This window comes from Seriola lalandi, unplaced genomic scaffold (genome assembly GCF_002814215.2).
Source record: "Seriola lalandi dorsalis isolate HSWRI2012SDOR001 ecotype SW California unplaced genomic scaffold, Sedor1 jcf7180002054984, whole genome shotgun sequence".
Taxonomy (NCBI): Eukaryota; Metazoa; Chordata; class Actinopteri; order Carangiformes; family Carangidae; genus Seriola; species Seriola lalandi.
Genome location: NW_019525533.1, coordinates 533290 through 544771, shown reverse-complemented (window position 1 = coordinate 544771; position 11482 = coordinate 533290). Strand labels below are relative to the sequence as shown.

General features: G+C 44.0%; 1 protein-coding gene across 2 annotated transcripts in view; it reads right to left on the bottom strand.

The window, feature by feature from the left end:
* The window catches only part of pld1b (phospholipase D1b), a 36835-nt gene extending 25836 nt beyond the window's left edge, over positions 1-10999 (bottom strand). The window contains exon 1 of one of the 2 annotated variants that reach the window (XM_023396877.2): positions 10978-10999. The gene's annotated coding sequence lies outside the window, so the exon portion shown is untranslated. Of the gene's footprint in view, positions 1-936; positions 1212-10977 lie in introns of those variants that run through there. The other variant, XM_023396876.2, reaches the window with a different exon arrangement.
* Between the last annotated feature and the right edge of the window lie 483 nt (positions 11000-11482).

Below are 11482 nucleotides of genomic sequence, written 5' to 3'. Positions count from 1 at the left end.
GTGTGTGTGTGTGTGTGTGTGTGTGTGTGTGTGTGTGTGTGTGTGTGTGTGTGTGTGTGTGTTTGTACATTATGCCCATCCCAGTGAGCACTCACATTAATTGGGTACAGTGTGGAACATCAACCCCCCCGACACACACACACACACACACACACACACTGCATCACTCGCCAACCAGGTGGCAGGCTGCTGAGTCCAAACACACACACACACACACACACACACACACACACACACACACACACACACTCTGGGTCATCAGTGATCAATCAGTCCTGATATTGATTCATCTGAAGTCACTTAATAGATAAAAACAGAACTTCAGTTGGTTCCTGCATCAGACGAGACGTTTGTATTGATCCTCAGATTTAAACTACATTGATTTAATGACATCACCGTCTGAATGAACCAGAGATCCTGATTCATAAACGTGTGTCAGTGTGAAACACGTGGACATCAGTGGAGCTCAGACAATAAACCTGTAAATGATCCTAAAACACACAGTGCACGTGTTGTTGTTGTGTTTGTGATGAAGTCCGTTAAAACCTCCTTGACTTCATCCTCATGTTTTTACATTTCAGGAGTCGAATCTTCGCAGTTCGTTCGTTTCTAGTTCAACGTCAAATGTGAAGCATCTGCCATGTTTGCTTGAAAATGATCATTCAATTATCAATATAGTTGCTAATTAATTTTCTGTCAGTCAGCTAATCAATGCAGCTCTGATACTTTACAGACAAAAGATCATTACAAAAACTTAAACACACACACACACACACACACACACACAGAGCCAGTGTGGGAACTGGAGAACTCTGTATTATACAATAGTAGGAGGAGCATGAATTCCCTTTTCTTGTGCGAACACACACACACACACACACACACACACACACACACACACCAGACAGAAGCTCTGCAGCGTCGCCATCCACTGACCTGAGCCCGCAGAGGCTGAGGGAAGCCCATCATCATCTTCATCATCATCATCATCATCATCATCACGTCCTCACCTCCCTGAACTGTCTCTCCGTCAGAAAACAAACTCTAAATAAATCAAGAAGCTGCTCTTCCCCTCTCTCTCTCTCTCTCTTTCTCTCTCTTTAAATCTTCTCACACACACACACACACACGCTCTCACACACACACACTCTCACACATGCACACACACATGCACTGAGCCCTCGCACACAGTCTGGGAGGCTGAGAGCCGAGTGCAGCGGAGCCTCGGCCACAGGAGGGGAAGACTGAGGGGGGCGGGACACTGCTGGGGAGGGAGGACACGCCATTGGCCCGAGGGGGATTGAGGAGCCTGAAGACAGCCAATGAGAGGGGAGGGGGGAGGGGGGGTTGAGGCACCTGGCTGTGTTAAAGGGGCAAGTAGTTCAGGTTTTCACTGGAGCCACGTGGTCAGTGCGGTTTTTTCTGTCTCTTATCAGGAAACTCAACTATTAGTCGGGTCATTGATTAGTCGATCAACAGAAAATGTATCCATTTATATAATCGATCAATCATTTACGTCATTTTGAAAAGAACAAATACAAAGAAAACAAACTCTGAGCTGTAATCAACACTTTTCACTATTTTCTGACGCTTTAAAAACCAATCGATTAATCGATTAAAAACAGTGCAACATTAACGCTGCAAAATTATGAAATTCACATTTTAATAACTGAGAACTGATTTTGGCTCGTTACTGATCGATCAGTCGATCAATCACTGATGATAACGTGACTCCAAACATTGATCTCAATCATTAAATGAATAGTTTGAGAAACAAACTTATTCACTTTCTTACTGAGAGTTAGCTGGTTAGCTTAGCTTAGCATAAAGACTGGAAGCAGGGGGGAAACAGCGACTCTGAAGCTCGCTAATCGATGGGTGGGACTATTTCTTGGCCAGGAGCAGACTATTTCCTGGTTTTTGGAAAGTCTTTGAGACACAGGGCTGCAGCTGCATGAAGTTTTTCTAAAGACAGAGAACGGCTGCTGATCGATGTGGTAACTGATTCCACCACTGAGCGACCACGCAGAGGAAAAACGGAGATTTCCCGCCTCGCCCTGATGGAGGGAAGAGTCATCGTTCACTTTCAGTTCACAGTGGAAGAAGAAGAAGCGAGTCCTGGTCTGAAAAGCAGACGTGCTGCTGCGTGTTTGCAGAGATTTGACTGTGCAGCCTGACGCTGCTGCCAGAGACGTTAATGCCTCAGCTCGATGCCAAGCTGCCGCTCCACCTTCATTATGCACACACTGATGAGAGAGTGGTTTGAGCCTCTCATCTGACTCTTGGCAAAGAAAACAAACAAGCACATTTACATAAAACTTTAACTGTCCCTCAGTGTCTCTCGGTTAATCTGCAGATTGCTTTTTCTCCATTAATCCATTAATCGTTCGGTCTGCCAGATGATATAAAATAATGGATAAATTGCCGTTACAAGTCCAAGGTGACTCCAACCAACAGTCCTGAGGCCAAAGATGTTCAGTTTACTGTGATATAAAACACAGGAAACGGCAGAAAAGCTTCACATTCAAGAAGCTGAAACGAGAAAATGCCTGAAAACTTACACAAAACAAAAACAAGCTGCTCTGCCCAGACCAAATCCACCTGAGTGCGGAGGCCTGGAGGTCACGGTCACCTGAGGAGGTCACAGGTTGTACAGTAACAGCAACACGTGAGGGTGAGACTGAGGAGTGAGAAGAGGGTGTATCAGTATCAGGTAGGTGACACACACCTGTGCGAGTGTTCCTATGACTGAACACTGTGTTAGGAAACTGGCTGAACCAGAAGGATTTTTCTGACTGTGTGTGTGTGTGTGTGTGTGTGTGTGTGAGTGTGTGTGTGTGTGAGCGTCTCCCCTCCCTGAGACGAGCCAACAGGCCGACATGACTCATTGTTGACATTCCAGAGAAGGGCCAATGCATTCAGACTCCCACCCACATGTGAGCACTGTGGCACACACACACACACACACACACACACACACACACACACACACACACACACACACACACACACAGAAATCTTTCACTAACTGGAGAGAATGGGTTGAAGGGATTGTGCTTAAAGCTGAACGAAGCCTGAACTCAGAATGAACTACAAATCATTTCCTACTTTCTTCTTCTCTTCATAATTTAATTCCCTCAAATTAATCATTAATCCCCTGAAATTACTAAATCGTGCCCTCACATTAGTTAATCTGCCCCCCTCCCTCCTGCCTCTCCTCTGCATCCACCCAAAGTAAAGTTCTTCAAAACCTGAACTTTGACCTTTAAACGGGGGATACAAACATATTTCATCTCTCTTTGGTTGTTTTTCATCATTTTGCATCATTTTATGTTTCTTTTTGGACATTTTTCATCTTCTTGCTGTTTATTTTTGTACTGTGAATGTTCATGTTCAAGTGCAGCTCGTGGTTCATGACACTATCAACCACCAGCGGTTACCTGGAAACAAGTGAATATGTACAGCGGGGTTTACAGACAGATCTGGACTCTGCAGGGTTTTTAAATCTTTCGTCTTTCTAGAGCCGCCCGTTGATAAACACCAGCTTCCTGTCAGATGTTATTTTATAGGAAACAGAGAGACTGCTCCTGTTACTCCACATTTCATCCTAGCACATGTTTTTCTCTGCAGCTTTCGTTATGAATGTGGTGTGAAATACTTCATCCCTCGACAAGTGTGAATGATATTAATGAAAAGACAGATGCTGCATGAGCTGCAGACTGGAAAAAACTAAATTCACAGGATCATGTGAAATACTTCAGTATCTGGGAAAATATTTCAGCTTCATACAATAAACAAGTGGTTGTGATCGTTTGTGGATAAATTTCAAAGCCCAAAAATAAGAACATTTTTAAACTGAACGTCTGTAAAAGTTTAAAATACTTGAAAAATATTTAAAAACAAGGAACAAGTGATTGAAATGAAATGTATTATGAATATTAAAAATTAAACAACATTACATTAGAAAGACAACTCTTGGTTTAATAAAAAGGAACATGGACATAAACACATTTTTACAAACAGAAGATAACCGGAGTCGGAGTTTAACTCCTGAACGCCACTTGGCCATTTCCTGCTCCTGATCAATACTGTGTGTCAGCTCGTCTTTGTAATGCCGCTCATTACGAAGCCATCAGCTCCACCATCATCATCCTCAACTGTCGCCTTGACGATTGATCCTGGCTGACCTTACAGCGCTCGGACCGTGACCACGCTTCGCCCGTCCGCTGCTTTTCTTTGGAAGAAAGCTGCTTTTCCTCCAACATGCTGTGTATAGTGTCATCTGTGGAAATCTCCGTCCAGAACAATGAGGTGATTAGATCATTTCCCTTCAGCACAAACAGGTTTTTTCAGGGTTTAACACGTTGCACTGTGTCTGTGCAGCAGGAGGCCGGTGACTCACAGAAAAAACACTAATTAAACCTCCTCTAACATCCTCAAGGTAACGCCTCTAACGAGAAGCAGAGACAGAACTACGCTTATTAACCTCCACACTCTGGAGACGCAGTGTGACGCTGCCGCCTACTGGTCACCTCTGTCAGCTGCAGCAACCACTGACACAAGATCAACAATCTTAGTGGGAGAAAAACTAAAAACATTCAGAGTTTCACTTCATCGGTTCACACAGACGACCATCAACATGTCTCCTCATACATCCACGGCTGAATCAGCTGGTTTGTGATATTTAACACAACACACGCATGATAAAGTACCTGTAAAGTCGCTTGAGGGAATGTGGAAAGATTGTGGCCCAACTAACTTAAACAACATTCAACATTAGCTGGTTTTAACTCCTGGAATCATGTGTTGTGAGCGTAAGGTAATAAATGGTTGTAACAGCTGCTAAAAGTAGTAAATGAAAGATTAAATATAGAAGTGAAAGTTTACTTTAAATCTCACAAGGGAAGAATAAAACAAGAAGAGCTTCCTCTGCCCGACAAATAAACTGCAGACAATCACCCCTTCATGAATAAACAGAAAACCATACGACCAAATAAATAACCTCCGTCCAGTCCCAAATCTCCCTGTGTCAAAATCCGTGGGTTAAATCAGTTTGGTCTGACATGCTGCAGATTTCTAAGTTGATTTGTGTTTAATCAGATTTACCACGTGAATCTGGGACCAGGTCTCATTCAAGCACAGACAAACTGCACCTGTGGGATACACAGCGAGCTCGACCTTTTATTCACACCTGAGAGAGTCTGTGTTCGATTCACCTCCGCTGTGTCGGGGCGAATGTAGAAATCTCAAAGACAGAAATCTGAAAATAAAACCATAAATATATAAAACCAAAACTAGATCCAAGCAGGAAAGGATGGTTTTTAAGTGTCACACCATTCTGTCTTTAGATGATGATTAATAAGTGGATTAAATATTAAAAGGTTTTAAATTCAACTTTTTGTCACTAGATTCACTGATGTGTCCGTCGACCATGACGGTTCTTTCGTTTCACGCTTTAATCTTTTACTTCGAACTTCATTAATTCACTAAAACACAATCTAATTTCTGCAGTGGCGCAGTCTCACTCTGCAGAAGACCAAGTGGAGATAACCTTTTCCCCAAAACCACAGAAACTAAAAATGGACTCAAGAATTCGAAGCAGTAAAAGTATTCAGAGAAGAAGAAGAGTTCACTTCACCCAACCTTGTATTTCCAGTTCTGGGGAGTGTCACAGTTTCAGAAGGAGGGAGGACAAAGGTTTTTGTCTCATGTTAAAGTCGTGCTGAGATATTTCCCTCTGGAGGAAAGTGACGTTTCCCCAAAAGGGAGCCAGGCTGCAGCTTCAGGCCTGTTGCATAAACATCTCCACTAGTTGCAGATATTATTTCCATCCTCAGTAAAACATGTTTTACGATCTCGGGCTCCTGTGTCGGATGTGGAGAGTTAATACTGTTTCACAATCATCCTCTTTCATCAGGGGCAAAACTTCTGCATTTCTGCTGTTTGAAGTGATTTCAAGAAAAACAGAATCTGTGTTTCAGACTTTCTTTACTGGTTTCCAGTTTCTGTACTGGGAGCTGTGGCGGTGTCCATCTCCAGCACGAACAAAAACAGCATCCTGACCGGTCTGTCGTCTGTCTACAACACGGCACAGTTTGATGAACGCAGCCTGACATCATCCTGCACCATGTGACTGACAGCTTGCAACACACTTCCTCTTTCTTGTGCTGTACATTTTGTGTATTACTGTGTGTGTGTGTGTGTGTGTGTGTGTGTGTGTGTGTGTGTGTAAGAGCGAGTGGACGGTCAGGTAACACAGACGCCTGATTTCTACCCGACGTTAAGACTCCTCCTGGTATCTGATCGTAATCTCCAGATCCGCAACAACAGGACTCAACTCAGACCTTTACACCAGCCAAACCTGTGGCACAACAACAGTGTGTGTGTGTGTGTGTGTGTGTGTGTGTGTGTGTGTGTGTCCAATTTACTGAGACATTTGTGGCATTCAGTGTACACTCCCCAATCACCATTATAACATTATAAGCAGCAGGAGGAAGCTCATGTGTCACGGCTAAATTCCCAAACAGACAAACGGGAGTAAAAACAGCGTCAGATCAGAATCAGCTGATCCGTTTCCCAAAAACTGTTCTGACACTTTAAAAAAGGTAAAAAAAGTGTCAGAACAAATCATGACTGAAGCGCTGTGGTGCTGTACCATGTGTGCCGGACCTCGGTTGTCACGGTTACCATAATCAACACGCGACCGTACCGAGAGCAGCGTACCGTTCGTTGCCGTGGTGACAATAATAACGGTAATGGCTTGGTTAGGTTTAGGGAAAGATCTTGATTTTGGTTAAAATAAGTTCTTTCTCAACGTGTGATGATCTCTGTTGTCATGGTTACACAGTCGTTGATGACAGAAACTGCTGGTTCCTGAGTCATAATCATCCATCCACCACAACCTTGTCTCTGTTTTATACTACGTCACCGACACTTTTCCCTCCGGTCATAGTTACTATGACCACTAGACGTCACCTAGCAACAGAAGAGGAGGCGGCTCTGATCCTCTCTTCTGATTGGCTGACTGTTTTCTGAGTGATCCAATAAAAATAAAGCAGATTTCAGTTAAAAACACTCAGAGAAACCAAATCCTGCAAGGTTTGGATGGTGGGTCCAGGTGGGCGGGGCTTGGTGACTGCTTTGTTGTGACATCACAAAGTTCCAGAAGTCCTGACGGCTGGTTTTAAGGCTCAGTTTCTGAATACAGGCTGTGTGCATTTCTCTGTGGACTGAGGCTTTGATACTTTCACAGTATTAATATAGAAGCTAGAGCTGATCTATAATCACACTACACATGGACACAGACCTTTACACTGGAGGAGCTTTAAATCAGCAATCTGTTCTTCTGCTTCCTGCCTGTGTTCACAGCCATATCAGTTATCTTAAAGCTCTAATTTTATGATTACTGACTATAAAAGTTAAACTATTTTAAGAACATAACACTGTTCCAGAGATCTGCGTGGCACACCTCAGTCTGCAGTCCTGCGAGTGCGCAGCCATTACAGTTTACTGGTCTCCAGGAGATTCTGGACTGTATCAGACGCAGCAGTTTGTCTTCTGCTGTTTGACGCCCGCAGCAACAACAAACCAGCTGCTCTGGTTAAAAAGCTCGACTGCAGATTGAGACAGACCCTTGACTTTTAAAAAGGCTGCTCATGCTCAAACACACGCTAACACACGCTAAGCTGTTATTCAATCGAAGGAGCGTTTAAACACTTTATTTTATCCACAAAGAAGAAATAGAACGTGGCTGATGTGACCGCAGCCTCTTCACATCCTGACACGATGAAGTGTGGGGGTGTGACTGAGAGTTAATCTAACACGACACATGGCTGCAGTGAAGATCAAACCTGTGACCTTTTGGTGACACAGTAATCTCTTTAACCCTGAGACACACTGTCACATCAGGTTTACGTACACGGGCAGAAACAAGAATTTTATTTAATTTTTGAAAATATAAAATGATTTACTTAATTATCTTCAGTATTAAACTCTCTCTCCCTCTCTCTCTCTCTCACTTTCTACCAATCACCTGTTGAGTTATTGCTTTGTTTTGTGGTGGCCAAAAGTATGTGGACACATGTCATTGTTTGGGGTGGGGCTGTACATCCCTGTTTTGAAGACACTCCTTCCTGGCATGTGTCCAGATACTTTTGGCCACTCTACTGTGATTCCAAGGACTTTTCCATGGTCGTGATCGACAGGTGATAATTTGAGACGTCACAGGCGCCTGTCTCCAGGTTTGGGAATTACAGGTGAAGTCTACAGCTACACCAGTGGCCTAAAGTATGTGGACACAAGTTGACTGGCCTGTACTGAACCCCCGTCCAACACCTTAGGGAGGATGTGGATCTTATCACCCACTATCAGGGCTGGACCGCACCAACCGAAGCAACTCCCTGCCCAAGGTTCATCATCAGGGTGGAAAGACTGACGGCGGAGGTGTGGGGGCCGTAAGAGCAGCATCACGCCGTCGCAGCCCCACACTTCTGATGGTGTAGTCAACCTTTCTTCAAGACTTTTTACTTGTATTTTTCCAGGATTAAAGTCTTTCATTAATCTCCTGTGGAGTCGACAGTAGAAAACACAAGAGGAGGCTTTTGTTCTCCGGCAGCTCAGACGTTGTGTGATTGAATCAGGTGTTCGAGCTTCAGTGTGTCTGTTGTTGCCAGTCGTGACATTTTTCTGCAGATAATATTGATTAAAGGCTGAACTTCTCCCACCGCGCCCACTGCCCCTTGAGCTGTCCTGTCCTTATCTGTGTGTGTGTGTGTTTGTGTGTGTGTTTGTGTGTGGGTGTGGGTGTGTGTGTGTGTGGTACAAAAGCACAGACACACCCGCAAAGTCAATTAAGCACTCCCATGCTGCCGACTGTTTGCTGGAAGAGCCATTACATGAATAAGCAATCTCTCTCACACACACACACACACACACACACACACACAGAGTATCCTACCTGTGTATAACACTAGACTAGAGCCAAACCCATTAGTTAGTCTCCACTGAACCGAGTAGGTGAGTCAACCAAGTCCTGAATTCATGACCGAACCCTGACGGAGCGTGTCTCTAAAACACACAACTGAATAAACAACTGAAATAAGAGACGGGATCTCAGGAAGGCCTCTCAATGAAAATGTAATTCCCTTATTTTCAGACCTGGACTTCCTGTCTGTTGTCATATTACAACAATCACCTCATGCCCTCAAACCGGCTGTGTTGTTACCTCAGACGTCTTTCATCAGGACGACACGCAGCATTGCAACACAACACAATGAAAAAGGGACTTTTCTGCAGACTGACAGATGAAGCACTGCAAGGTTATTAAACTCAACTGCTCCGTCTGAAGAGGCTGTTAACATTTCTTTTGGGAAGTTAAGGACGAGAAAGACAAACAAAATTACCACAAAAATTCAAAATGAGCAACAGTAGATTCAGAATGACCCGGAAATGACCACGAATCAACATCCCTGCCCTCTGTGCATTGGCGCCACCGACCTGAAGAAAACATGCATCTCTGTGAAAGTGTGTTTGTCTTTATTTTTATAAACACCTGACATCAGTTTGCAGCCACGTTCCCCTTGACATGATTCACAGACGTTCAGCACAAACACGGCAGATTGTGTTTCAGCTTCTGTACAAAGTGCTACTGACTTTCTGTCTGGAAACAAACGCATCATTATTACAGAGTTCCTCTTATTCTTAAAGTCTGTAAACCGCAGGCTGACTCAGTGTGAAGTCCATTCATCAGTACAGAGGAAAACACACCAGCTCCACTCTAACTCATTAATATAAAATTAAACCTTGAAGGAAGAAGTTCTTCTTACACTTTTAACACGTGTGTGACTTTTCTTCAGACTTCATCTACAGCTGATCACCAGATAAGACGTGTCAGGATGTGGGTGATTAACCACATCAGCTCGGGTATAATTTTCTGGGTGAGAAACTCTGGATGACGTATTACTGTGTATCGCCTCCTTAAAAGTTAGAAATGGAGCTGAAAACAACGTCCAGTGAAGGTAAACGCATCAACTCCTCACCAGGAACCAAACCTGCGTCCTGACTCTGAAACTGCTTCAGTAACTGACCAGTTTTTATTTCCTTAAAACTTCAGGAGAAAGATTTATTTCTGTTCGTTGTCCACACCCTTTTTATATGAGTGAGGAGAACAGCAGCACACACGCACACACACACACACACACACACACACATTAGTTGCATTAGTTTGGACTGGATGAACTGACACCTGATGTAAATGTCATTTCGAGGAGACAGTAAGTGAAGGAGGAAATATCCAAGTGTGAGGCGGTTTCCATGGAGAGATCCAGGCAGAACTCATGTTTGACTGGAGCTTTCTGCTTTCTGCTCCGGGAAGTTCGCACAGAGGGGTTGGCTGAGGTGTTGCTGTTTACACGCTGTGATGGACTCGCGGCTTTTAATAGGAAGTGGTTTTGTTGTTGGTTTGACTGCAACAAAAATAAAAAAAAAGGAAGGAGCGAGCAGTGACACCCTCCTCAGTACCGGTCTGACCCGTTCTGGTCCTGCTCCGGGCCTGAGTCCGGCTCTGCAACCCGCCTGATGTGCTCCACATCTCTCCGTAACACATGGCTGCTCTTCCCACTGCAATCCAGCGCGCGCACGCACGCAAGCAAGCAAGCACGCACGCACATACACACACCGAGGGGATGCTCTGCTCTGCCCGACCACTGCAGAGGACGGATGCCTTCACATGCCAAAAAACAGCCGCGAAAACACTCCTATGTCTCCACGTCACCGCATCACGGATTGCGCACAAACTTTACGCGCAAAGGCAAATTTTCCGCTAATTACACATTTACACAAGTGCGCAAACTTCAGCGAACAACAGCACAGTGAAACACACAAACACACCTGGGGACAAACCGCGCTGCTGAACACACACACACGCACACACACACACAAACACGCACACACACACATACACTCACACACGAGTCTTACCTGCTGATGTGAAGTGAAGCGGCAGCAGCTGCTGGTTTGACTGAGCGGAGGCGCAGAGAGCCGGAGACCAAAAGCACCAGGACACAGACCAGAGCCATGACTCACAACAGGAAGTCAACTCATCAGACCTTCACAATAAAACTCAGCCTGGATTCAGAAGGGATGGATGGATGGATGGATGGATAGATAGATAGATAGATAGATAGATAGATAGATAGATAGATAGATAGATAGATAGATAGATAGATAGATAGATAGATAGATAGATAGATAGATAGCAAGTAACTGCAGGTCAGATATCTTATATATAAATAGAGAAATCTAACAGTAACATAAAATATTATCTTATATACAATAAAATCTGAAGAGAAGAGTGTGAAGAGATATTATAGAAAATATAAATATATACAATACAAATATGTACACTGCAAAATGACTGAGTGGTGCAATAGTTCATGGGATAGACAGACAGATAGATAGATAGATAGATAGATAGATAGATAGA